General features: G+C 45.0%; 1 protein-coding gene across 1 annotated transcript in view; it reads right to left on the bottom strand.

Annotated features, from left to right (window-relative positions):
• GALNT14 (polypeptide N-acetylgalactosaminyltransferase 14) overlaps positions 1–26,938 on the bottom strand; it is a 657,875-nt gene that overhangs the window by 328,001 nt on the left and 302,936 nt on the right. The gene's annotated exons all lie outside the window — the stretch shown is intronic.

A 26,938-nucleotide genomic window follows, 5' to 3' on the forward strand; every position in this document is an offset into this window, starting at 1 on the left:
TTCTGACATTTAAAAACAAAACAAAAACAAATCAGTGACCAATATAGCCACCTTTCTTTGCAAGGACACTCAAAAGCCTGACATCCATGGATTCTGTCAGTGTTTTGATCTGTTCACCATCAACATTGCGTGCAGCAGCAACCACAGCCTGCCAGACACTGTTCAGAGAGGTGTACTGTTTTCCCTCCTTGTAAATCCCACATTTGATGATGGACCACAGGTTCTCAATGGGGTTCAGATCAGGTGAACAAGGAGGCCATGTCATTACTTTTTTTTATTTAATACCCTTCCTTGCCAGCCACGCTGTGGAGTACTTTGACACGTGTGATGGAGCATTGTCCTGCATGAAAATCATGTTTTTCTTGAAGGATGGTGACTTTTTCCTGTACCACTGCTTGAAGAAGGTCTCTTCCATAATCTGGCAGTAGGACTGGGAGTTGAGCTTGACTCCATCCTCAATCCGAAAAGGCCCCACAAGCTCATCTTTGATGATACCAGCCCAAACCAGTACTCCACCACCACCTTGCTGGCGTCTGAGTCGGACTGGAGCTCCCTGCCCTTTACCAATCCAGCCACGGGCTCTTCCATCTGGCCCATCAAGACTCACTCTCATTTCAGCAGTCCATAAAACCTTAGAAAAATCTTTCTTGAGATATTTATTGGCACAGTCTTGACGTTGCAGCTTGTGTGTCTTGTTCAGTGGTCATCGTCTTTCAGCCTTTCTTACCTTGGCCATGTCTCTGGGTATTGCACACCTTGTGCTTTTGGGCACCCCAGTGATGTTGCAGCTCTGAAATATGGCCAATCTTGTGGCAAGTGGCATCTTGGCAGCTGCACGCTTAACTTTTCTCAGTTCATGGGCAGTTATTTTGCACCTTTGTTTTTCCACACGCTTCTTTTGTTTGATGATCACGCTTCAGAAGCTTTGCAACTTTAAGAGTGCTGCATCCCTCTGCTAGATATCTCTCTATTTTGGACTTTTCAGAGTCTGTCAAATCCTTCTTTTGGTCAATTTTGCCAAAGAAAAGGAAATTGACTAATAATTATGCACACCTGATATAGAGTGTTGATGTCATTAGACCACACACCTTCTCATTACAGAGATGTACATTACCTAATATGCCTAATCTGTAGTAGGCTTTCGAGCCTATACAGCTTGGAGTAAGACAACATGCATAAAGAGGATGATGTGGTCCAAATACTCATTTGCCTAATAATTCTGCACTCCCGGGATGTGTTAGACACATAACAAGTGTATACACATGATAATGATTGATTAATAAGCAAAAAAAAATATTTATTTATTTGGTAACGTTATTTGAAATCCAAATGTTTTTTTATTATATCCTAAAAGCATCAAGAGATCTGAAGAGGCAAAATATACTCATTGAAAAGACGCACCAGAAGATCCTTCAGAACCAGCGTAAGATGAGCTACCTCAACCAACAAAATGCTCTGCTAGAGCAGCAGCTATCGGGTCAGATTGCGGAAATGCACCGCATTCAAAAACGGATTGAGAGCTATATTTAAATTTATTTTTGTATTAAAAAAACTTATTTTTTGGAAATGTTTCATTTCTTTTTGAGATAGAGTTGTAGGTTTTTCAACACATCTAACTTCACATCAAACAAATCAACATCAACACATTTAACTTCATAATAAGCAAAAACATTTTATACTATTATTTTATTTAACATTAACCTAGGACAAACTAAAGCACACGACACAGACACGACGAACACAAAATAAACTGTTGAAAAATGAACATAACAAAAGCAACAATATATATATATATATATACAAAGAGAGAGAGAGGGAGAGCAAGAAAGAGAGAGAATGCAGATGAGCTCTTGCAGTCAGCCCAATGGTTGCAGTATAAATGCCGCAAAACAGGGTTTAACATAAGGTTCATTGTTATAGTTACACTTGCTGTTTAGATCCGGTCTGGTAGTCCGGTCTGGTAGCTTGTAGCGGAGGCTGTTGGTGGATCCGCTGTGCCAGAAAGGTCATGAAGCTTTACTCAGCATGGAGGCAGCAGCAGGAGTATTAAAATATAATATAACTAGACAATGCATTTCCTGAGGAAAATGCGAGTGGGAATGCTTAATTGGTGAGCCCCTTGCCAAAGACATTCACCATAACCACTACACTATCTTTAGGACACACAGCTTCTTTCTCTATCTGCAAAGTATAGAGTATGCTGACTTCCTGGTCGCCCCTCCCCCCTCAATAGGTTTCCCCTCCCCCCCAGGTCAGTGAGGAGGAATATTGCACTGAGGTCAGGAAAGTTATTTATGGAAAGAAATAACATTACAAACGCTTTTAATTCACAGATCTAATACATGATTTAAGCCTCCAAACAAAGCTTAATAAATCCTCAAACGTACATGCAATTGATACAACGACTACACCGTTTGAAATACACGGCCCTTGTAAACGCATCGATATGAAATTTATGTAGATAAACTTAAAAATGTGGCCATTTCTGCGATTTAGAAAAGAGCGTCTTTGTGAGTTCTGCAGCAACATTTTTTAGATAATTTCACATGAGAGTCTATGAGACATAATTTCTGGCTGTTGCTCCAATAATTAAAACTAAAATACGTATCGCAGAATTGGTCACATTGCCATAAACCAGACAAGCATAGCTACGTTTTGATCTAAAAATTGTGTATGAAAAGTAGATCTTGTGGGCGTGAGACCAATTTGTTTCCCCTTTTTGTAAAGATATTTTTAATTACAAAGATCTCCAATGTTAAGGTCACATGACAGACTCTAAATCCCCTCCATAGGATTACATTATAACCTATTGCATTTTTGTGAAAAATTCGCAAAACGTAAATTGCGTTTTCACCAAAAAATTGTAAACGATAACGATCTGAAAAGTCATAGCCGGATAGCTAAATATTTTGTGACCGCTTTAAAGTTTTTTCAGTGTCTGTAAGTGAAAGTATGAAGTAGCTGAAACTTTTGGCATGGCATGTGAATTCAAAGGGGAAAAGGATGTTCTCATTGACTTCAATGTTTAAAAAAAGGGTCTAAAAGCTTAAAATTTATAAAAGTGTAAAAAGTAGAAAAAAACTTGAAGAAGTCCCATCATTAGCTGAACGAGACGAACATTTTTACAGTTGAATGGTCTCAATAGCTGAAAGTATGCCGAAGTTACGCAGAACCAAAAAACTTAAGGAATAATAAGATTACTAAATTTACGGATATCAATACTGGAAATGTTTATTAAAGCATTCACACTAATTAAGATTAATACATTTACGGGTATCCATACTAGGAATGCTTATTAAAGCATTCCCACTAAGTATCACACAGGCATGATTTACAAGCAGTAGTGGTAATAGTAATACATAGCATAAAAACACTTGGGGAATACTTTACAGCATCAGTAGTGGTCATAGTAGTCAATAGTGTACCAAAAAATTGGGACACAGGTGTCTTGACTGAGCTGTAATAGTAGTAGTAGACATTGACAATACAGTGTCAAATCACTCGGGCAAGAGGTGCCATGATGAACAGCAGTCTTAATAAGAGTATATAGGGTGTGAAATAACTGCTGACATAGGTGTCTTGACTGGGCAGCAGAAGCAGCAGTAGTAGTATTAACAGTAGTAGTTGATACAGAGTCATATCACATGGGCAGGAGGTGCCATCATGAACAGCAGTAGGAATAGGAGTATATAGAGTGTCAAATAACTGCTGACATAGGTGTCTTGACTGGGCAGCAGCAGCAGAAGCAGCAGTAGTATTAACAGTAGTAGTTGATACAGAGTCATATCGCATGGGCAGGAGGTGCCATCATGAACAGCAGTAGGAATAGGAGTATATAGAGTGTCAAATAACTGCTGACATAGGTGTATTGACTGGGCAGCAGCAGCAGAAGCAGCAGTAGTATTAACAGTAGTAGTTGATACAGAGTCATATCACATGGGCAGGAGGTGCCATGATGAACAGCAGTAGGAATAGGAGTATATAGAGTGTCAAATAACTGCTGACATAGGTGTCTTGACTGGGCAGCAGCAGCAGAAGCAGCAGTAGTATTAACAGTAGTAGTTGATACAGAGTCATATCGCATGGGCAGGAGGTGCCATCATGAACAGCAGTAGGAATAGGAGTATATAGAGTGTCAAATAACTGCTGACATAGGTGTATTGACTGGGCAGCAGCAGCAGAAGCAGCAGTAGTATTAACAGTAGTAGTTGATACAGAGTCATATCACATGGGCAGGAGGTGCCATGATGAACAGCAGTAGGAATAGGAGTATATAGAGTGTCAAATAACTGCTGACATAGGTGTCTTGACTGGGCAGCAGCAGCAGAAGCAGCAGTAGTATTAACAGTAGTAGTTGATACAGAGTCATATCACATGGGCAGGAGGTGCCATCATGAACAGCAGTAGGAATAGGAGTATATAGAGTGTCAAATAACTGCTGACATAGGTGTCTTGACTGGGCAGCAGCAGCAGCAGAAGCAGCAGCAGTAGTATTAACAGTAGTAGTTGATACAGAGTCATATCACATGGGCAGGAGGTGCCATCATGAACAGCAGTAGGAATAGGAGTATATAGAGTGTCAAATAACTGCTGACATAGGTGTCTTGACTGGGCAGCAGCAGCAGAAGCAGCAGTAGTATTAACAGTAGTAGTTGATACAGAGTCATATCACATGGGCAGGAGGTGCCATCATGAACAGCAGTAGGAATAGGAGTATATAGAGTGTCAAATAACTGCTGACATAGGTGTATTGACTGGGCAGCAGCAGCAGAAGCAGCAGTAGTATTAACAGTAGTAGTTGATACAGAGTCATATCACATGGGCAGGAGGTGCCATCATGAACAGCAGTAGGAATAGGAGTATATAGAGTGTCAAATAACTGCTGACATAGGTGTCTTGACTGGGCAGCAGCAGCAGCAGAAGCAGCAGCAGTAGTATTAACAGTAGTAGTTGATACAGAGTCATATCACATGGGCAGGAGGTGCCATGATGAACAGCAGTAGGAATAGGAGTATATAGAGTGTCAAATAACTGCTGACATAGGTGTATTGACTGGGCAGCAGCAGCAGAAGCAGCAGTAGTATTAACAGTAGTAGTTGATACAGAGTCATATCACATGGGCAGGAGGTGCCATCATGAACAGCAGTAGGAATAGGAGTATATAGAGTGTCAAATAACTGCTGACATAGGTGTCTTGACTGGGCAGCAGCAGCAGCAGCAGAAGCAGCAGCAGTAGTATTAACAGTAGTAGTTGATACAGAGTCATATCACATGGGCAGGAGGTGCCATGATGAACAGCAGTAGGAATAGGAGTATATAGAGTGTCAAATAACTGCTGACATAGGTGTCTTGACTGGGCAGCAGCAGCAGAAGCAGCAGTAGTATTAACAGTAGTAGTTGATACAGAGTCATATCACATGGGCAGGAGGTGCCATGATGAACAGCAGTAGGAATAGGAGTATATAGAGTGTCAAATAACTGCTGACATAGGTGTCTTGACTGGGCAGCAGCAGCAGCAGAAGCAGCAGTAGTAGTATTAACAGTAGTAGTTGATACAGAGTCATATCACATGGGCAGGAGTTGCCATGATGTACAGCAGTCTTAATAAGAGTATATAGGGTGTGAAATAACTGCTGACATAATTGTCTTGACTGATCCAAAGGAGTCATGGGAGAAAATCATGTGGTCAGATGAGACTATAATATAATTTTTTGATCATAATTTCACTAACCGTGTTCGGAGGAAGAATAATGATGAGTACCATGCCAAGAACGCCATCCCTAATGTGAAGCATGGGGGTGGTAGCATCATGCTTTGGTGGTGTTTTTCTGCACATGGGACAGGGTGACTGCACTGTATTAAGGAGAGGATGACCGGGGCCATGTATTGCAAGATTTTGGGCAACAACCTCCTTCCCTGAGTTAGAGCTTTGAAGATGGGTCGAGGCTGGGTCTTCCAACATGAGAATGACCCAAAGCACACAGCCAGGATAACCAAGGATTGGCTCTGTAAGGAGCATATCAAGGTTCTGGCGTGGCCTAGCCAGTCTCCAGACCTAAACCCAATAGAGAATCTTTGGAGGGAGCTCAAACTCCGTGTTTCTCAGCGATAGCCCAGAAACATGACTGATGTAGAGAAGATCTGTGTGGAGGAGTGGGCCAAAATCCCTCCTCCAGTGTGTGCAAAGCTGGTGTAAAACTACAAGAAATTTTTGACCGCTGTAATTGCAAAGAAAGCCTACTGTACCAAATATTAACATTGATTTTCTCTGATGTTGAAATAGTTATATTCAGCACTGTAAATACATCATGTCCGGGGCTTCATCAGGGAATGCATGGCAAGGGACCCTTCAGCGCCCTGAACCGACGACGGGTGCCAGAAAGTCACCGCCGATCCAGGACTCATTCATCTTTATGAATGTGAGTCTGTCCACGGACTCTGTGGACAGACGGGTCCTCTTGTCCGTGACCACCCCACCTGCCGCGCTGAATGTCCGCTCAGATAGTACGCTGGAGGGGGGGCAAGACAATAACTCCAGCGCATACTGAGCGAGCTCGCGGCAGGTGTCCAATCTGGCAACCCAGTACTCCATGGGGTCGTCGGTGCTCATACTGTCAGAAGCACCGACGGACGCCATGTAGTCTGCCACCATGTGGGCCAGCCGCTGGTGGTGACTGCTGCTGCTGCTGCTGGTGGTGGTACTGGGTCGCTCGGTTTGGAAGAACATCCTCATCTCTTCCATTAGGTCCCCTGCTCGGCTGCAGCTGGGTGCAGCCACCTGCTGGGTGAGATGAGGGGGGACAACTGGAGGCCGGGGAGTTGCCTGCTCCAACCGTCTGACAATGGCTGCCTGCAGTTCCTCCATCCGGTGCTGCCTCCGGCTGGCTGGGATGAACTGCTCCAGTTTCCCCTTGCACCTGGGATCCAAAAGGGTGGCCATCCAGAAATCATCCCTCGTCTTGATGGTCTTAACCCGGGGGTCCCTCCTGAGGCATCTGAGCATGTGGGCAGCCATGGGGAAGAGCACAGCCCGCTGTGACTCCTCAATGCTGGCCAGGTTAATGAGGTGCGACTCTTCTTCCCTGAGGCGCTGCTGGTCAAACTCAGACATGCCCAACCCCCGGACTATCGGTGCCCCCAACACCGGCTCTCCCTCCTGACCAGGCCCTGACTCCGGGACGACACCAGCAACCACCTCCTCCTCCTCTTCATCATCATCCTCCTCCTCCTCCTCCTCCTCCTCCTGGTCCTGGCCCTGGTCTCGGTGGAGCATTGCTGACTCCTCCTGCTCCACCAAGGCACTCTCCCCAGCCTCGAGCAGGCGATCTAGTGTCCTCTCCAGCATGAACAGTATTGGCAGCACGCTATTGAGGCCAATTTGCTCACTGCTGACCATCTTGGTCGCCTGCTCGAAGGAGGACAACACTTGGCAGACCTGGTTTATCTGCCCCCACTGCGCACAGGCGATGAAAGGGAGTTGTGGTGAAGCCCTCTGAGTGCCTAGTTCCATCAGGTACTCCCTCACCGCCCTTTGCTGCTCCCACAACCTCTTCAGCATGTGGAGGGTGGAGTTCCACCGCGTCACACTGTCCACAATCAGCCTGTGAAGGGGCAGATTGTACTTCCGCTGCAATTTGGACAGGGACGCGGTAGCGGTTGGGGAGCGCCTGAAGTGGCTGGCAATCCTACGCGCCTTTGCCACAATGTCACTCAACCCTGGATAAGTGCGCAGGAACTTCTGCACCACCAGGTTGAGGACATGTGCCAGACAGGGCACGTGCGTCAGACTGCCAGCATGGAGGGCGGCGAGTAGGTTGCTGCCGTTATCGCAGACAACCATACCTGGCTGGAGCCTTCGGGGTGTCAGCCACTTCTGGACCTGAGCTTGAAGTGCTTTCAGCACTTCTTCTGCAGTGTGTCTCCGGTCCCCTAAACTAACAAGCTGGAGCACGGCCTGACAGCGCACGTGCCCCACACTTGAGTAGCTACGGGGGCGCTTGCTGGGAGGCTCAGCAGCTGCGGAGACAGTGGCTTGAGGGAGACCAGCAGTTCTCCCCTGGACACCCCGGGGCGGCACCACAAGATCGGTTGCCGACGATCCCTCACCGACGCCTCGGAGGGAAACCCAATGGGCCGTGAAGCTGATGTAGCGTCCCTGCCCATGCCTGCTGGTCCAGCCATCCATTGTCAGATGAACCCTGTCGCTGACAGCGTGATCCAGCGACAGGGTTACATTCTGAACAATGTGCTGGTGTAGGGCAGGGACACCAGTCCTGGCAAAGAAATGGCGGCTGGGGACACGCCATTGGGGTTGGGCCTGCTCCAACATCTGCCTGAAGGGGTTGCTGTCAACTATGTTGAAGGGCAGCAGATGTTGGGCAATAACCCTTGCCAGGAGCCCATTGAGGGAACGCACACGTCGGTCTCCAGGGGGGAAGGGAGTGGTGCGGTCAAAGGCGTCTGAAATCGACGCCTGGCGCCGGACGGCAGTGCGGGACACAGACGTGGAGGGTGCTGTGGAAGTAGAGGTCTGGCTGCCGGTACCAGTACCTCTACTAGAGGGAGCGGGGGGGCATGACCTGCTGGAAACAGATGAAGATGTGGCAGGGGCTGCTGTACCCTGCTCACTTGTGGTGGTGGCGCTGCTACCACCACCACGCTTCATCTCCTCATACAACGCCCAGTGGTTTATCCTGAGGTGCTGGTTCAGGGCTGTGGTACCCACCCGAGCCAAACACTTCCCTCTCTTCACCCTCACTTTACAAATCCGGCAGATGGCCACGGTAGGGTTGTCTGCCACCAGGGTAAAGAAATTCCAGACAGGTGACTTCAGCACCGCCCTCCTGTCAGATGGGGTGACGCTTACTTGCACCTGCTGGGATTCGGTGCGCACAGGTGGAGCTGCCTGCTGCTGCTGCTGCTGCTGCTGCTCCTCCTCCTGACACCTCCTGCTGCCATCACCAGTGGAGACCCTGACGATGGTCTCCCTGGTGGTGACCTGGCGCACCGTTTCACCAGGGTGCCTACCTTCCCCGTCGTCACTGACGTAGTGAGCCGACGCGTCAGATGGCAACCATGATGGGTCACCCTCTTCGCCCCCAGAGATGTCAGACCAAGGGCTGAGATGTGTTGGTCTGAGGGAACCACGTGACATGGAGCCTCTAGCCTGGCTCCGCTGTCCCCTCACCCACGCCTGGGTCTGACTAGGTGCTGCTGTTTCCTGCACCAAAACAGCAGCACCAGTTTGAAGGGATGTCTCTGGGATACTGCCAGCAGGTATCCCATCCTCCTCATCCATCCCTTCAAAAAGGTCCTGACCATCAGGACAGAGCTGGAGGTCTGCCTGATGCATGGCCTCCCCCAAGAGATCCCTATCACTGTCGCTGTCGAACAGTAAGATGCTGGACTCTTGGGGGCTGGGGGGGGGTAGTACAGGCAACGGTGTAATGGTGGTACTACTGTGAGTCGGGACCGACGACTCAGTGGCACTGCTGTGCCCCATGTAGTCCACCACTACTTGAGCCTGAGATGGCAATATCGGGCGGCTGCCCGATGGGAAGAACTCCCGGATCAGGCGTACTCCCCTTGCACCCGATCCTCTACCACTAGTAGGGGCACGAGAGGTACCCCGTGCTGGCAGCGATCCAGCACTGGGAGTAACTCCCCTACCCCTACTGCCACGGCCACGGATGCCGCTCATAATTGCTGATATGTGTGTGGGGGGGTTAAACTTTATTGGGGGGGAAAATGTGAACAAAATGTGTTTTTGTGTTTTTTTTACAAGACAGGCACGCAGACAAAGACGTACACAGACAGCTACTAAACTATAAGAAAAGTAGTACACCAGACAAGGACTACAAAATTAAAGAAAAAAAAAAAAAGCACTAAACAAACACTAACTTTTTTTTTTTTTTTTTTTTTTAAACACAAAACACAGACACTAAACACACACTAAGCTAAGCTAGATGAAATAAATGTACACTAACAGTGTGTACACTTACTACACAAAATTTAACTAAACTGAACACAAAACTTAGCTTTTATAAAAGCTCTTTAGGGAAAACTAAACAAAATTTGAACTGAGATGCCTATCAAATATCACTGAACAGTGAACCTGCAAGATCTGACAGTAACACAAGATGAACAAAACTTAGCTTTTAGAAAAGCTCTTTTATAAAGCTCAGATCAATATGTGTTCTGAAATCTCTTGCAAATATAACTGAACAGGGAGGATTGCAGGATCAAACAGTAACACAAATGAAAAAAACAGCACAAAACAGCACAAAACGTAGCTTTGAAAAAAGCTCTTGGGTCTATTGCTTTGAAAAAAGCAGTTGATATACTGGAAAAGATCCACTGGAATCACTAAATAGCAATGCTGGTGATGATCTAAATCAATCAAGAACAAAGACACAGGAAACCAGGAAACCAGGAACACAGAAACAGCCTCCACACTCTATAGCAAGCTTCTGAATCTGCAATGAAATGGTGCTGGGAGTGAGCTTATATAATGTCCATGCAGGCAGGTTCCTATTGGTTGCTAACCTGTGACGAGTGTGGAAGGAGAACTCTGATTGGCTCTGATGCAAAAGGGCGGAGCAAATAATCGCGCAATATTCCTATTGCCGAATATTCGCATTGCGATTATTCGGCAATATAAAATGATCGCTTCAGCTACTCGGCCCAATGGCTCTAATCATACCAGCAATGCTTTCAGACGTCTATGGAGATCACTAGGATGTGATCTGTTTTAAAAATGAAACTGTAAAAATCGCTCTGATGCGGAAGATCGGGGCGAGGAAAATAATCGCGCGATATTGCGTTTGCCGAATAATCGCATTGCGATCTTTCTGGAAAATTCAATGAACGCTTCAGCTACTCGGCCCAGGGTCTCTAATGATACCAGCAATGCTTTTAGACGTCGATGGAGATATCTAGGATGTGATCTGATTCAAAAAAAAAATTGTAAAAAATCGAATATTCGGAATTGCGAATATTCACCGCGAATTTCGAAATATAGCGCGATTTCTCGAATATGCTATATTCGAGTCGAATATTCGCAATGCGAATATTCGTGAGCAACACTAGCAGTAAGCACTTTTCCCAACTGCATAGCTCCCGACTGTCCCTGATTTAGAGGGATTGTCCCTGATTTGTAGCAATGTCCCTCTTTCCCCATCACTTGTCCCTCATTTTGGTCTGATCTATATAGTTGTATATAAAATGCACTTTTTATCTTTCACACAGTAATTATTTCACACAGTAATCTAAAATCAGGGTGGGATCACCAAATGAACACTAGTTTTGGGTTCAATGGACAATTGGGTTCAATAGACCTTAAATGGTTCTCTTTAGCTCTATGATGCAAATCACAGAGCTCATTGAACAAAGCAAATCTTGAATTCTCATTTCACTCCCAATTAGAGTTCTTCAAAAGACCTGCCTGTAAATAAACAGCATTTAGTTTAGCAGTGTGTAAAAGTTAGAGAGCATGGCTGAAGAAGAATTGCACAGAATAGAGACATGATTGACCATTCTACTTGATTGTCATTGACAAACTTTTTTCTGAAACGCATAGTAACAATAAAGTTTAGGCTTTTCCCTACACCACATTATATCTTTGTGCGTCTACATTGTTTTCAGAAGACAATATCCATCCCTGTGTTGGACTAAGCCCACCCAAAACAGATATTAATTTGTTGGTGGATGTTGAGAAATTAAAAGAGAAGTATGGGATTAATTTTTTTAAGAATTATACTTATCTAGCCCCGCCGGCGCTAACACTGAGAACCAAGCAATCAAACACTGCCGATCACTCAGTTCTCAGATCTCCCTGAGCAGAGAGCTGCTGACTGTTAGACACTGCTGTCTGCTCTGCCCCCCCACTCCCCCCGCACTCACTTGAGTGCTGGGCTGTGGGGGGGCAGGAGAGGCCGGTTCAGCCTCTCAGTGGCTCGCCGAGAGGATAAACTGGGTGCCAGGCACGTGGGCAGATCCCCACTTCATTGTCGCTCTCTTGCCTGAGCCTGGACCAGCTCTGTGATGTCAGCAGACAGCAGACTTCAGCCCGCTGTCTGCTGAAAAAGGGTCACAGGAATGCAGAGCAAACTGCACTTCTGTGATCCACAGGAGAAGCACAGCAAAACAAGCTTTGGCTATTCTCCTTTAAACCCCCTGATGGCCTCTTCTGTCTCTTGAAATCTTTGTTGGTGAGATCTCTGCACTGAGATCCTGGGTCTGCATGCCTGCCTAGCTCATTAAAGTGGATTCCCACCATCCCTGCTGGAATTACAGTTTTGTGGAAAAAAATATACCATATTGAAAAATATTAGCATAGCATATACAATTGCTACACAAGCCATATTCTAATTTAATGTTACGAAAAATTCTTACCTTTTCAAACTGCAGTTCTGTAATGTTCTGTTAAATTCAATGCTATATGGAAATTTGAAGGTGTTCTGTACACAGTTGGTGTACAGGACTTCCACAAAAAAGGAATTTCCTGCTTTGGTGAAGATCTCTGAGGCCGCGTACACACGGTCGAACATGTCCGCTGAAACAGTTTCCGCGGACATGTCCGACCGTGTGTACAGCCTAGCGGACAGGTTTCCAGCGGACAAAAGTTTCTTAGCAAGCTAAGAAACTTGTCGTCTGGAAACATGTCCGTCGGACATGTCCGATGGTTAGTACACCTAATCGGACATGTCCGCTGGTTATGACGTGTAACCAGCGTCCCGAAATCCCGCGCATGCGTCGAATTGATTCGACTCATGTGTGGAAGCATTGCACTTCCGTGTTTGAGAACGTCGGTGTCTTCTACGTCACCGCGTTCTCTGTCCGCGGGGATTTTGGTGTGTTATGGTGTGTACACACATCAGACCAAAAGCTCCCAGGAGACATGTCCGATGAAAACGGTCCGCAGCCAGGTTGCAGGTTCTGCAACAAAAATATAACCCTAAAGACTGAATATTCAGATATTTTGCATACGGTAAGCCCAACCATGAATAGTTGGCTTAAAGCTGAACATCTAAATACACAGATGACATACATATAAGGGACTAGATTACCCGCCTAAGGATTTGCATTTATGCTCATCAAGTCCTGAGATTTACAAAGCTCTGCCACACAATACAGACAAGGCTGACACAATTTCTTGGTTACAGTTAGGCCGCGTACACATGATCGGTCCATCCGATGAGAACGTTCCGAAGGGTCCATCCGATGAGAACGGTTAACCGATGAACCTGACTGATGGTCCGTTGCGCCTACACACCATCGGTTAAAAAAACGATCGTGTCAGAACGCGGTGACGTAAAACACAACAACGTGCTGAAAAAAATGAAGTTCAATGCTTTCAAGCATGCGTCGACTTGATTCTGAGCATGCGCAGGTTTTTAACCAATGCTTTTGCATACTAACGATCGGTTTTGACCTATCGGTTAGGCGTCCATCAGTTCAATTTTAAAGCAAGTTCTAAAATTTTTGACCGAAGGTTAAAGAACCTATGGGGCCTACACACGATCGGTTTGGACTGATGAAAACGGTCCTTTAGACCGTTCTCCTCTGGCAATCCTATCGTGTGTACGCGGCCTTAGAAATACAGTGGTACACTGTACAGTGGTACAGTGGTACACTGTACAGTGGTACAGTGGTGTCTATCCACTATCACTGTGTTAGATTGGGAAGTGAAGGAGCAGCACTACATTGATGAGTCATCCCTCTGCTCACTCTGATCTAAGCTCCTGTCATCTTGTTCCTCTTCAGCACATTTGCATGAAGCATAGCTGATTGCATCCCAATTCCCTCTCCCAGTATAAGTGCTACTGTATAGGTGATTGCAACAAGTTGATACCAAATTCAGGTATGTACACTAGTTGCATCCCAGAAAGTACACTGGTTTATGACTTTTGTTTATTTCTTTGGAGGTCAGATGTAAAGTTCTATACAGATAAATGTTTATACTATTTATGCATGACCCTTTAAAAATATTTATAATGGCCCTTTAAAAATCAATATATTGTTTTGCATTAAAAACATTTGAAAACATGAATGAATGATGTGCTCCTGCCAAGTAATCACAGATTTTGTAGCAGACCTGTTACAGCATCTATTAAATAAGGAATCCCATCGATATTCACAGATCTGTTCCGCGAGGTTTAACAAGTGACAAGATGAATTGAATACAGATGTCACCTCTACAGGTAACTAAATTAGACAACTCAGAATAGCAGTACACAGGAGGGGAAGCTGGGAGAGGCGCTGAGGTTTCACAAAGTTCACTGTTACACTTTGCCTCTTATGGATGAGAAAACATCATCCTAGGACAACACCTTAAAGCGGAGGTTCACCCATAGCGAACACATTTTCCCTTAGCTTCATGCTCGTTTTGTCTAGGGGAATCGGCTATTTGTTTTAAAATATGATCCGTACTTACCCGTTTACGAGATGCATCTTCTCTGCCGCTTCCGGGTATGGGCTGCGGGACTGGGCGTTCCTTCTTGATTGACAGTCTTCCGAGAGGCTTCCGACGGTCGCATCCATCGCGTCACGATTTTCCGAAAGAAGCCGAACGACGGTGCGCAGGCGCAGTATAGAGCCGCACCGACGTTTGGCTTCTTTCGGCTACGAGTGACGCGATGGATGCGACCGTCGGAAGCCTCTCGGAAGACTGTCAATCAAGAAGGAACGCCCGCACCCGAAGACCCATACCCGGAAGCCGACGGAGAAGATGCATCTCGAAAATGGTAAGTACGGCTCATATTTTAAAACAAATAGCCGATTCCCCTAGACAAAACGAGCATGAAGCTAAGGGGAAAAGAAAAAAAAAAAATTGGTTGAACTCCCGCTTTAAACCCTCACAACAAACTTTACTTATTTTCTACCTCTTGTCCTGTTAAAGTGGTTGTAAACCCCATTCGTGAAATTTGACTTAAGCACATATATCTGTAGTGTTTACTCATCTCCCTCCAAAGCTTTAAGTGCTGTTTCCTTTTGGTGCTCCGTTCCTCTGTTATCAGCAGAGTCGCTTCTGACAAGTTCTCAGACACGGGAGATGAACAGCAGCTGAAAATTTGTGTCAGGAAGGAACTTAGGGGAAGATTAGCAGAGAATTGGTCTATTCAGACTACAGCTCTGCATGTTGTTTCATTAATCTACCTATGTGGAAGGGGGGGTGCCTTTTCCTTCAATCAGCTCTCACACAGTGTAAGCCCAGACTCCACACCCACTGCTGAAAGAGCGTTGTCACCCTAGGCTAAGACTACAGACAACACAGAGTACAGGGGTTTTGCAGTACTGGGGGGGGGGGGGCAGCCGGGAATAATGCAAATGTTTGGAATGTGGCACAGCCCAGAAAGTTATCAAAAATAGGTAACGTGCAGTGCCACTTTAAGAAATTCTCAATAGTGTAAAATAAAACCAGTAAAATAAACCAGTGTGCAAAAGAATTCAATCAGCATATAAAGTTAAACAGATGAAGAAACAAAATCCTAATTAGCTGTATAAAGTCCAAAGTGATTAAGTATATCAAGCAAAAAAGATGCAACACCTTCACACGTGCAAAAAAATATTCTCCAAGTGTGTTTAGAAGCCAATCACCATCTCCCTATAGAGTCAACACTCACCAGAACTGATGGCTGCCATTACAACAGCATATACGCCCACAACATGTGCCACAGCGTGCATATAAACTCTTCCCAGATCTGTATCAGGTGGCACCTCTCAATGGGATGTAGCTGGGATAAATAAAGCTCACCAAGAGCCAGAAGATAATCTCCAATAGTGCAGTATTTTAATGGGAAATTGATGTATGGCACAATCAATGATAATAAAAGCAAGAACGCTTACAGGAACAGCTGCTGCCGACCTGGGATTGCGCAACAGCATGACATCAGCACAAGAAACTCTGCCACCTCTTGCCATCTGATGCAGATCTGGGGAGAGTTAATATGCATGCTGTGGATGCTTGAAAGTGGTTGTAAACCCCATTTATAAAAGCTGAACTAATCACATATATAGCAAGAACAGTCAATAGTGATATACACAGCCGACCCACGTGTCGTATCGACCGTTTGGAGTTTTATACTGCCTTTATGGTTCTATGCCTATGTAAGTTACCTTTATTTTATTAAAACAATATTACATCATGGAGATTTTTCCAATCTTACCCTATGACCAAACAGGCATCTATATTGGAGGAGAGGAGAAGGTAAAAAGTGAGATTATAAATCTATACCCTATATATATGGGAATACCATACACTGTTTCCTGGAGGAAGGAGGAAGAAAGGAGACTTTATATAAGATCAGTGCCCGTTAGGGTAGGGGACCATAGGAGAGGAGCACGTCTGTCTAATTCCTCGCTGGAACAGAAGTCACCTATTTACATGGAATAAGCACGGACCACTTTGTCACAACTTGTTTGAATGCATATGATATTTTTGGACTTTATGAACTGTATAGGAGCCTAGGACTTGACCCCGCCCCCTGGCACCCGTGTCATTGGAGTTGATTGACAGCAGTGCGAGCCAATGGCTGCGCTGCTATCAATCTATCCAATAATGAGCTGAGAAGTCCGGGCCGAGAAGAGCCAAGAAGCCAGCACGTTCTTGATGCAGGACTTTCGAGGGCTCAGGTAAGTAAACCGGGGGGCTGGGGGGCCTGTAAGTATCGGATGTTTTTTAACCTTAATGCATAGGATGCATTAAAGGAGTTGTAAAGAAAAAAAAAATGTCATCTTAATGCAATCTATGCATTAAGGTGAAAAAACATCTGATGCTGCTGCCCCCCCCCCGAGCCCCTGTTATACTTACCTGACCCCTCAAAAGTCCCGCTCGCGGTCCCGAGATCCTCTTCGCCGCTCAGCCTGGCCGCTGATTGGCTAGAGCGGATAGATTGAGAGCAGTGCAGCCATTGGCTAGCGCTGCTGTCAATCACATTCAGTGACGCAGCGCGCCGAGGGGCGGGGCCGAGTGATACAGTGAGCGGCTATGGCTGCTCGCTGTATCACGGGAGCACGCCCTCAATTACTCACCACCATGCAAGCTCTTACTGTGGTCAGTACTTGCGGGGAGGACCAGAGACAGCCGCCGAGGGACCCCAGAAGACGTGGATCGAGGGCCACTCTGTGCAAAACTAACTGCACAGTGGAGGTAAGTATAACATGTTTGTTATTTTAAATGAAAAAAATTTTTTCCTTTACTAACACTTTAAGGTGAAGAAACAGGAAGGTTTACAACCCCTTTAACTTTATATGCTGATTGAATTCTTTTGCACGCTGATTTATTTTATTTGCATTATTGAGAATTTCTTAAAGTGGCGCTGCACATTATCTGTTTTTTATCTACAGTATGTGGGTAATGTATACTACCTGAATGTGAGAGCTGCCACACTATCTGATTACCACACCACAAAGTGTGGTTTTTCTATTTATTTCTAGAAAGTTATCAGCTCACGCGATTTATGGCAAGTAAACATTTTTATTTTAGGACTAATGGAATAGATATATAAACCACATTCATAGTTTTATTTAACTGGGAGAAAATAAGAGAAGTTCATTGTTTACATATACTTAATTTTTATTTATTTTAACTTTTTTTTTATTATATAATATTCCTATCATATTAGATGATATTGTCCATTTAACCCCTTCTAGTCTATCTCCTGCATCCCTTTAAAAGGGGCTTTACAACCAGGGGGCAAGAAGGACTGACCGTTTACTTGACCACTGTGATTGGCCATCAATGGTCACATGATCGGGAGCCAATCCCACTAGCTCTCCATCATTATTAGAGACTGGGAGCCGTTGTTCTATCGAAAAGTGCATCCCATCGGATAAGGCCGCTGACGATGTGCGTATGTGCGCTACTCAACATCGCTCCAGCTGATTTCTTGATCAGGTGGCGTGATGTCAGCACTGCACATGCTAAGATCATCTGAGGCATTATCTGATGATCTGCAAAGGGAAAATGGAATTGTGCAACACACCGAAACCCACCTGTCACGTGATCGCTCAATTCTCCCGCATGAGCAGAGAGGCAAGCAATCTGATGATTACATTCTCCCTTTGCAGATTGTCGGATAATGCCTCCGATGATCTGCACATGCGCGGTGTTGACCACACGCCAGCTGATCAACAGTTCTGTTGGAGTGCCGTTGCATCCTGCGCATGCGCAGATCGTCAGAGGCATTATCCAACGGGGTGGACTATACGATAGAACACCATCTTTGACAGCTTGGTCCCTGTATTAGGAGGGCGCAGTGAGCACATTCTCAGCACAGAAACCTTGCCTTCCCATATGTGCAGCGTGTGGGCATTAAAGTCACCCTCACATTTTAGTTCTATAGGCAGCAAGAGGTTAAATTATGCAGAACCCAAACCCAATTGGCTCCTGAGCAAAGGTCACTTTTTTTTTTCCTTTATCTTTTATCACTGGGGAAGAATACAGAATTCTTTTGACGAGTTCATGATCTGCATTATTCATCCACCATTGCCCATCGGATCATCAATCTATCTCTTCAGTGACTGACTTATTGCAGTCTGTGAAAGGCATTCGCCTCAACTCATCCTGTTACTATAAAATATTAACGCCCACTAATATATGGATAACCATAAGACCATTGTAATGTTACCGGAGAAGAGCCTGCATTAGACCTAATTTACTGAGCTACTGTATCCAGTAGCTTTGGGGCATTTTCCCGTAGTAGGACATGAAAAGAATTTCATGTATGCACTGTGTATATATGGATTGAGTTGTATGGGGAAATCTCAAACACTCTCCAGAGACTGCAGTGCGTCTCAAGCTTGTGAACTTCAAGTCAGGTTTCAGGTTCAAGTAGTGTACAAATGGCATCATTTTGTGGAATAAAAATAGTACAGTTGTATTCAAAATTATTCAACCCCCACTGAAATTGATTGTTTTGGCCAGTTTGACATTGATTTTGATCATTCAGTCATCCTGCTTACAATTAAATCAAAGAGGCACGTGTAGGTCAGACAAATATAACATAACATTTATAATAAAATAACCACAAATGTCTTTTCTGTGCTCACATCATTATCAGTTTTATTCAACCCCCAAGTGACATTCAATCTTAGTACTTAGTACAACATCCTTTTACAGTTATAACAGCTTTTAAACGTGAAGCATAGCTTGACACAAGTGTCTTGCAGCGATCTACGGGTATCTTCGCCCATTCGTCATGGGCAAAAGCCTCCAGTTCAGTCACATTCTTAGGCTTGCGCACTGCAACTGCTTTCTTTAAGTCCCACCAGAGGTTCTCAATCGGATTTAAGTCTGGTGACTGCGAAGGCCACTCCAAAATGTTCCAGCCTTTAATCTGCAACCATGCTCTAGTGGAGTTGGAGGTATGCTTGGGATCATTGTCCTGTTGAAAGGTCCAACCTCTCCCAAGCCTCAGGTTTGTGACGGACTGCATCACATTGTCATCCAATATCTCCTGGTACTGAAGAGAATTCATGGTACCTTGCACACGCTGAAGCTTCCCTGTACCTGCAGAAGCAAAACAGCCCCAAAGCATGATTAACTCCCCGCCATGCTTCACAGTAGGCAAGGTGTTCTTTTCATCATAGGCCTTGTTCTTCCTCCTCCAAACATAGTGTTGATCCATGGGCCCAAACAGTTTCATCAGTCCACAGAACACAATCCCAAAACTTCTGTGGTTTGTCCACATGACTTTTGGCATACTGCAGTTGACTCTTCTTATTCTTTAGAGACAGCAAGGGGGTGCGCCTGGGAGTTCTGGCATGGAGGCCTTCATTACGCAGTGTGCGCCGTATTGTCTGAGCAGAAACTTCAGTACCCACATCTGACAAATATTTTTTCAGTTCCTCAGCAGTCACACGGGGACTTTTCTCCACTCTACGCTTCAGGTAGCGCACAGCAGTCGAAGTCAGCATCTTCTTTCTGCCACGACCAGGTAGCGTTTCAACAGTGCCCTTTGCCTTGAATTTGCGAATGATGCTTCCTATGGTGTCTTTTGGTATGTTTAACATCTTTGCAATCTTCTTATAGCCATTGCCCTTCCTGTGAAGAGTAATCACCTCTTCTCTTGTCTTCCTAGACCATTCTCTTGACCTCACCATGTTTGTAACCACACCGGTAAATGTCTAGAAGGAGCTGAGTATCACAGTCATTTTAAAGCTGCCTAATTAATGCTTATTGGGCTTTATTGCTGCTCCTTGACATCCACAGATGTTTTCAATACCTGATTGAATACACTTCAATGAACCTCTGTTCTTCAAAGTGGTAGTCTTTAAGGGGTTGAATAATTGTGTAAATGAAGAATTCACAAAATAAATATTTACTACTGTATTACAAAACCGATTGATGTCATTTTAGTTGCATATGGTTCTTTAAGAAGTCCTTGTAGGATTTCATTCTGAATACAATTACAAATGTACACTAAATTCCCTAAAACCCTTTACAGCATTGGGGGGTTGAATAATTTTGAACACAACTGTATATACCGCACACAGACATGAATATTTGCCTTTAAATTATTTAAGGTGGATCTAGACTCAGATCTTATTTTGCATAATAACCGCTTAAGCCCCGGACCATTTTGGTTGTCAAAGACCGGGCCACTTTTTGCAATTCATCAGTGCGCCCCTTTAACTGAAAATTGCGCTTTCCTGCGACGTGACTCCCAAACAAAATTGACTTTTTTCCCACAAATAGAGCTTTCTTTTGGTGGTATTTGATCACCTCTGCGATTTTTTACTGCTATAAACAAAAAAAGAGCAACAATTTTGAAAAGATTCTATATTTTTTACTTCTTGCTATAATAAATATCCCCAAAGAAATATTTAGCGCTACCCCCGAAGGAGCCGCTTTTTTGTTTTTGGGATCGGCATATTGAGTTACCTTAATGTGGCGTATGGGTGCAGTTGGAGAACAAAGCAGTGAGCGAAGGTCCAGACAGTGAATAAAGGGTTTTCCAATGCTTTATTCCAGGCCAAACACGGCCAACATCAACATTAAATGGGAAGAGCAGGTTGATGAAGTAGAAAAGAGAACCTTGCAGTGTCAGGCCCGGATATTAATTGAGCAGTACTTGCTCGATAGAGTACCAAACTGTTATTCGTCGCCACTCTAGTTGGAGTGGGTAAAGTGCCCCCGGACAGACCCCTCTCACAAGCCTGGCAGCCGAAGTGTCACTTAGGATTTTCTGTGAGGAACAGATCTCTCTCACAGACCTGGCTCTAGGGCCTCTGCCACAGGCCAATTACTTTAGGGGAGCTAGATGGATAAATTAAGCAAATCCTCCCAGTAGGTTTGTAGCATAGGTCACCAGATGACAGCAAAACGTACCTGCCAACATTCCGGTCACCAGATCACCGATTGGTTCGTTCAAGCCCTGTTGGACAACCTGCCTCCGGGTTCCCCTCAAGCCGACTCCCCAATCGAACAGCACCCAGCCCGGAATCCTTTCAATAGAACCGGGAGCCCAGTAAGTCACTGGAGTCCCTTTTTACCTCAGTCTTCCTGGTCCCCATGTATCTCCTGTGATCGCACAGAGCCTCCTCTCCAAATTTGTGGGCTTTCCTGGTGACCTCCGTGATGTCTCTTTGGAATTAAGTGAATTGGTGGTCTTCAGAAATCCCCTGAAGAAGCCAAAGTTGGGATACATGTTGGGATACAACATCAAAAAATTATCACCTAATATAATTTATATCATACTGTGTTTTTTTATTGAACCCAATATACGTTGTTATTTTATGAGTAAACTGTCTATTTTTATATAAAATGTATTCTCTGTAATATGGGGCACTGTTATCCCAATCCTCCTGTTGTTGCTATTTCTATTTAAAAGGGATGAGGTGGCGGATATTTTAGGGTCACTAAATCTATCATTTGAGCAACATGGTAGTTCATTGAAAATACAAGCTGACAGCCACAAAGGCTTGGGGTTTCCCATTCACAAAGGACTGTGAATAATAGACGTGGCCAGGGAAGGCGGAGCCCCACATGACCAAGTTTTTTTCAAACAGTGACAGTGGGCAACTGGAGGAGATGCCCTGCCCTCTATCTGACAGAAGCAGCTCAGGGGAGCGTGGTCAACCCGCTATGCATTCTGGGGAGGGGTACTTAAGGGACAGATGCCGTTTTGGCGGGGTCTTCCGATCCTGACCTGATGGCCCTCCTGGCCTCAGGGAGGTGTGAGCTGTTTCGTAGCCTCGGGCCAGCTGGGGCCTACTAATTCAGGGATGGTCCTTCGTTATCTTACCTACGGGAGGAAGCTGAACCAGTGGGATTCAATTGAAGGATGTATCCTGGCAAATTTACCTCACTGTGCTGCCGGCCTGGCTGAAAGATTCTTGGCACCGTAAGTTGTGTACTTTATTTTCAACTATACAAAGTGTGTGAGTGGTTACAAGATCTTGTGGCAGAAGATCGTGGGACGGCATGACAACACTTATCAAGTCTGTGGCAGAGACTTTGACGAGCTTCGCACCAGCTGCTAGGTCAGTGAGAGTGGGCCTATATGGTGGTTGCTGAAATCCAGTGTGGAACTGAATTAATTCCTCTGGATCTGAATTGTACCTGTGATCCACAAAGCAAAGATACCTGAGTATCTTTTCCCATCCCTCTACCCCTCTGTTGGAAAACTTTGTTAAATAAAAACCTTGAAAGAGACTTTGCGTTTGGTGCAGACATTTTTGTGGACAACTCTTCAAGGACAACCCCTGAAACGAGCGTATGGAACAGTAAGGTAAAGGCAGGCCCAAATCTAAACCAGCAGCTCCTTCGGGGGTTGTGCTACATGTGGGGGCTCGTCCGGGATTTGTCGTTACCTTTTGCAACTCAAAACTAACTGTTCCTCTGGGGCCTATAGCACAGAGGGGGAGAACTTACAGGGTTGGTGCTACATTACATTTAGCACTTGAGCGTTTATTTATTATTTATTTCAATGGGCATAATCAAGTTGTAATTTATTACAGGAAGCACTTGTACAGAGTTAAAGATTCACACTGGATTACTGCACAGAGCTGGAAGAAAATGCAAAGTACACAGAGATTAGGGATGAGCCAAACACCCCCCCGTTCGGTTCGCACCAGAACCTTCGAACGGACCGACCGTTGACGCGAACATTTAGAACCCCATTGGTGTCTATGGGACTCGAACGTTCGAATTCAAAAGTGCTCATTTTAAAGCCTAATATGCAAGTTATTGTCATAAAACAGGTTTGAGAACACGGGTCCAGGGAACATGTATAAATGGAAAAAAAAAGTTTTAAAAACGGTCGTTTTTTCTGGAGCAGTGATTTTAATGATGCTTAAAGTGAAACAAAAAAATGAAAATTTTCTTTTAAATATCGTACCTGCTGGGTGTCTAAAGTATGCCTGTGAAGTGGCACGTGTTTAGAACTGTCTCTGCACAAAATGAGATTACTATATACCACGTAGCTTTAGGTGCACACTGCAGAGGACACAGGCAGTACACACCACCTAGCTTTAGGTGCACACTGCAGAGGACACAGGCAGTACACACCACGTAGCTTTAGGTGCACACTGCAGAGGACACAGGCAGTACACCACGTGAAAATACTGCAGCTAGCACAATCACCTGCCTGCCTGTCAGTAAATTAGGAAGAGTGGATATAGCTAAACTATACAGTGTATAAATATATATACAACACCTGGGGTGCATATATATCCTCTACACACTGTAACTTTAACTGACTAGCCTGCCTGCCTGCCTGCTCTATCTACCTACAAAAAATGACACTCTCTCTCTCTCTGTCTTCTCTCTCTTAACCACCGCAACACACTACACAAGGCCGAACTGCAGGTGGCCTTTTATAGTGTGGGGAGTGTACTAAACCCCCTGAGCCATAATTGGCCAAAGCCACCCTGGCTTTGGCCAATTATGGCTCTCCGTTTTTTGCAAGCTGTGATTGGCCAAGCATGCGGGTCATAGTACATGCTTGGCCAATCATCAGCCAGAAATGCACTGCGATGCCGCAGTGAATTTTGGGCCATGACACTCCACTTGAATTTGGCGCGAACGGCCCAAAACGTTCGTAATTCGACGAACGATCGAAGCTCATCCCTGGGGCCTCGTACAGACGACCGGATCTATCCGCTGGGATTGATCCGCGGATCAATTCCAGCAGATAGATCCGGTCGTCTGTACGTCGGAGCGGACATTTCCCGGCGGATAAAAATCCAGCCGACGGATTCCCAGCGGATAAAAATTTTGTAGCATGCTACAAAATCTATCCGCTGGGATCCAGTCCAGCGGACTGATCCGGTCGTCTGTACAGACTCACCGGATCAGTCCGTCCGCTCCCATCCCTCGCATGCGTCGTAATGATTCGACGCATGCGTGGAAGTGTTTACCTTCCAGCGTCGCGCACGTCGCTGCGTCACCGTCGCAGCGACGGCGCGACACGTGTCCGCGGATGTTTTCCGCGCGGATTTTGATCCGATGGTGTGTACAAGCAATCGGATCAAAAATCCGGAGGAGGAATGTCCGCTGGAAACGGTCCGGCGGACCGTTTTCAGCGGATAAACCCTCGTCTGTACGAGGCCTAACAGAGATTCATATAAGAATACATGACTTGTGTTTAGACAATATTTGCTTATCCCAGGGATTTTCCTTATCCCTCCCCTAATCTATCCAAAACCAACAAACACATTTTGGATTTACATAGGCTTTCATCAGACGGGTCTGTTGATTTCAATATTTTGTCTCGAAAACAAAAAAAATAACTTTAATATGAAAATGGGATCAGAAAAAAGATAAAACAAAGAAAAGCACAAAGAAATAAATAACAATATCACCAGAACATATCTGATGAGGGAAAGGAGCCGGTGACAAGAGATGAAGCAATCTCTGGATGCCAGGAGAAAAATTCAATAAACTGTTCTTTACCAGACAAGATAAATGGCTACATAATAACATATAAGTATAATGGGAAAAATAAAGTTCTGTAGTTCTAAGAAAACTTCAGAGAACAATACGAGACTGAATGGAACATCGCAGCTTGTTTACCCCAATGGATTGGAAAACAAAAGTTCTGCTTGGCATTTCAATATTCTGAATCATTCTGATGCTGTGATAAGGGCTATTTCCACTAATGCACTTTTAACCACTTGTCTACCAAGGTATGTTTTTAAACTGCATAGTAGACAAGTCGTGAAATCCAGCTCACAGCTGCAACTGCAGCAGTGTACTTTTTTACTGGCTTTGACCCTTTCGTCGTACGGACCCAATGGCAGCCACCGGGATTGTGTGTGAAACTGACAGGCAAACTCCTACCTGTCAGATGAGAGCATTCGGGCATCTCAATAAAGAGAACATGTCACCTAAAAATCATCAACATCACTGTTTGTCCCCTATGGAAAAAAAACTAAAAAAAATTTTTTTGCACCCAAGCACATAAAATCCCTCCCCCCCAAAAAAATTGAGAACCCCCACCCCCACATATACACACGCACAAACGTAAACGCATGTGCCAGGGCTCCTATATGTGAAAACGTTGACTGCGATACACATTGTACATATCTCCGCGTATGCGGGAGTGAGAGCAATAATTCTAACACTAGACCTAACACGAAGGCTCCAAACAGTGAAGTCCCTCTAGGACGAAACGCATAGGGCTTGGTTTTTACCATTTTCCATATTGCCCTTTTATATACTGTGATCACTTTTTATATGTATTTTGGTTTTATTCAAATAAAACCTATATTTTTTGACCTGCACCATTGGGGCTGCGTTTTCTTTCTCTCCCCCACATGCTGTTTGGAGTCTTCGTTTCTATGTCATCCTACCCCTAAGGGGTTCATTTCCATCACTCCACATCCATTTGAGAGCAGTTTGGACATCCGTCTGGGATACCGTGAATCCAAGGCCCTCCACTGAAGTTTCATCTTCTTTCCAGTCTGAGGAAGCCGAGCTGATTGCCCCGGGAATGTCCATGCCTTTGTGATCTGCTGTCGCTGGCATGCAGATCCACACCGTCTGGTAAGCGTATTTCCAATTTTATTTAGAAGGCGATATCTTGTCTCTGTTTTTTATAACACCAACCTATATGGTTTCATCACTATACGTTTGTTTATGGTATTTATCACTGTTTCAGTATAGTATGTATTGATTTAGCACCTCACCTAGAGGAATTATTGTCTCTATGGCCGTGTACAGACGACCAAACATTTACGATGAAACCGGTCCGCCGGACCGTTTTCACCGTACATGTCTGCCCGGGGATTTCTGTATGGTGGCTGTACTCACCATCATACAGAAATCTGCGCGTAAACAATACGCGGGGCGTGGCGCCGCGACGTGGGCGGCCCTACCAGTTCAATGCTTCCACGTATGCGTCGAAGTCATTCGACGCATGCGAGGGATGGCGGGTGCTCGGACATGTACGGTAGGTCTGTACAGACGACCGAACATGTCCGAGCGGACAGGATTCCAGCGGGCTGTTTTAAAACAAGTCCAGAAATATTTGCCCGCTGGAAAAAGGCCCGGCGGGCAAATGTATGCTGGAATCCTGTCCGCTCGGGCCTACACACGACCGAACATGTCTGCTGAAACTGGTCCGCGGACCAGTTTCCGCGGACATGTTCGGTCGTCTGTACGGCCCATTAGGCACCATAGCGCTACACCTTTTTACCTACATCACTGTTCAATATTCGGCTTATTGTAGTGTAGCTGCTTTAGTTTTAATTTTACTGAGTTTGCGCAATATTCACCCCCTTTTTTTCTTGCACCCATATGTGATGACGTTTGCTTATGTCACGTTGTTTATATAAGGGGTAGTGACTGGAATAAAGCTCAGTGGGAGTTGATGATGGAGACTGAAGCAGTGTGATTTATTTTACATGCATGCACGCTCTTACATCATTTTATTTGGTTTAGCGGCAGGATTGAACGTGTATCCTGGAATTGGACCAGGGAAAAAATCTATTA

Source organism: Rana temporaria, chromosome 4 (genome assembly GCF_905171775.1).
Source record: "Rana temporaria chromosome 4, aRanTem1.1, whole genome shotgun sequence".
NCBI classification, from domain to species: domain Eukaryota; kingdom Metazoa; phylum Chordata; class Amphibia; order Anura; family Ranidae; genus Rana; species Rana temporaria.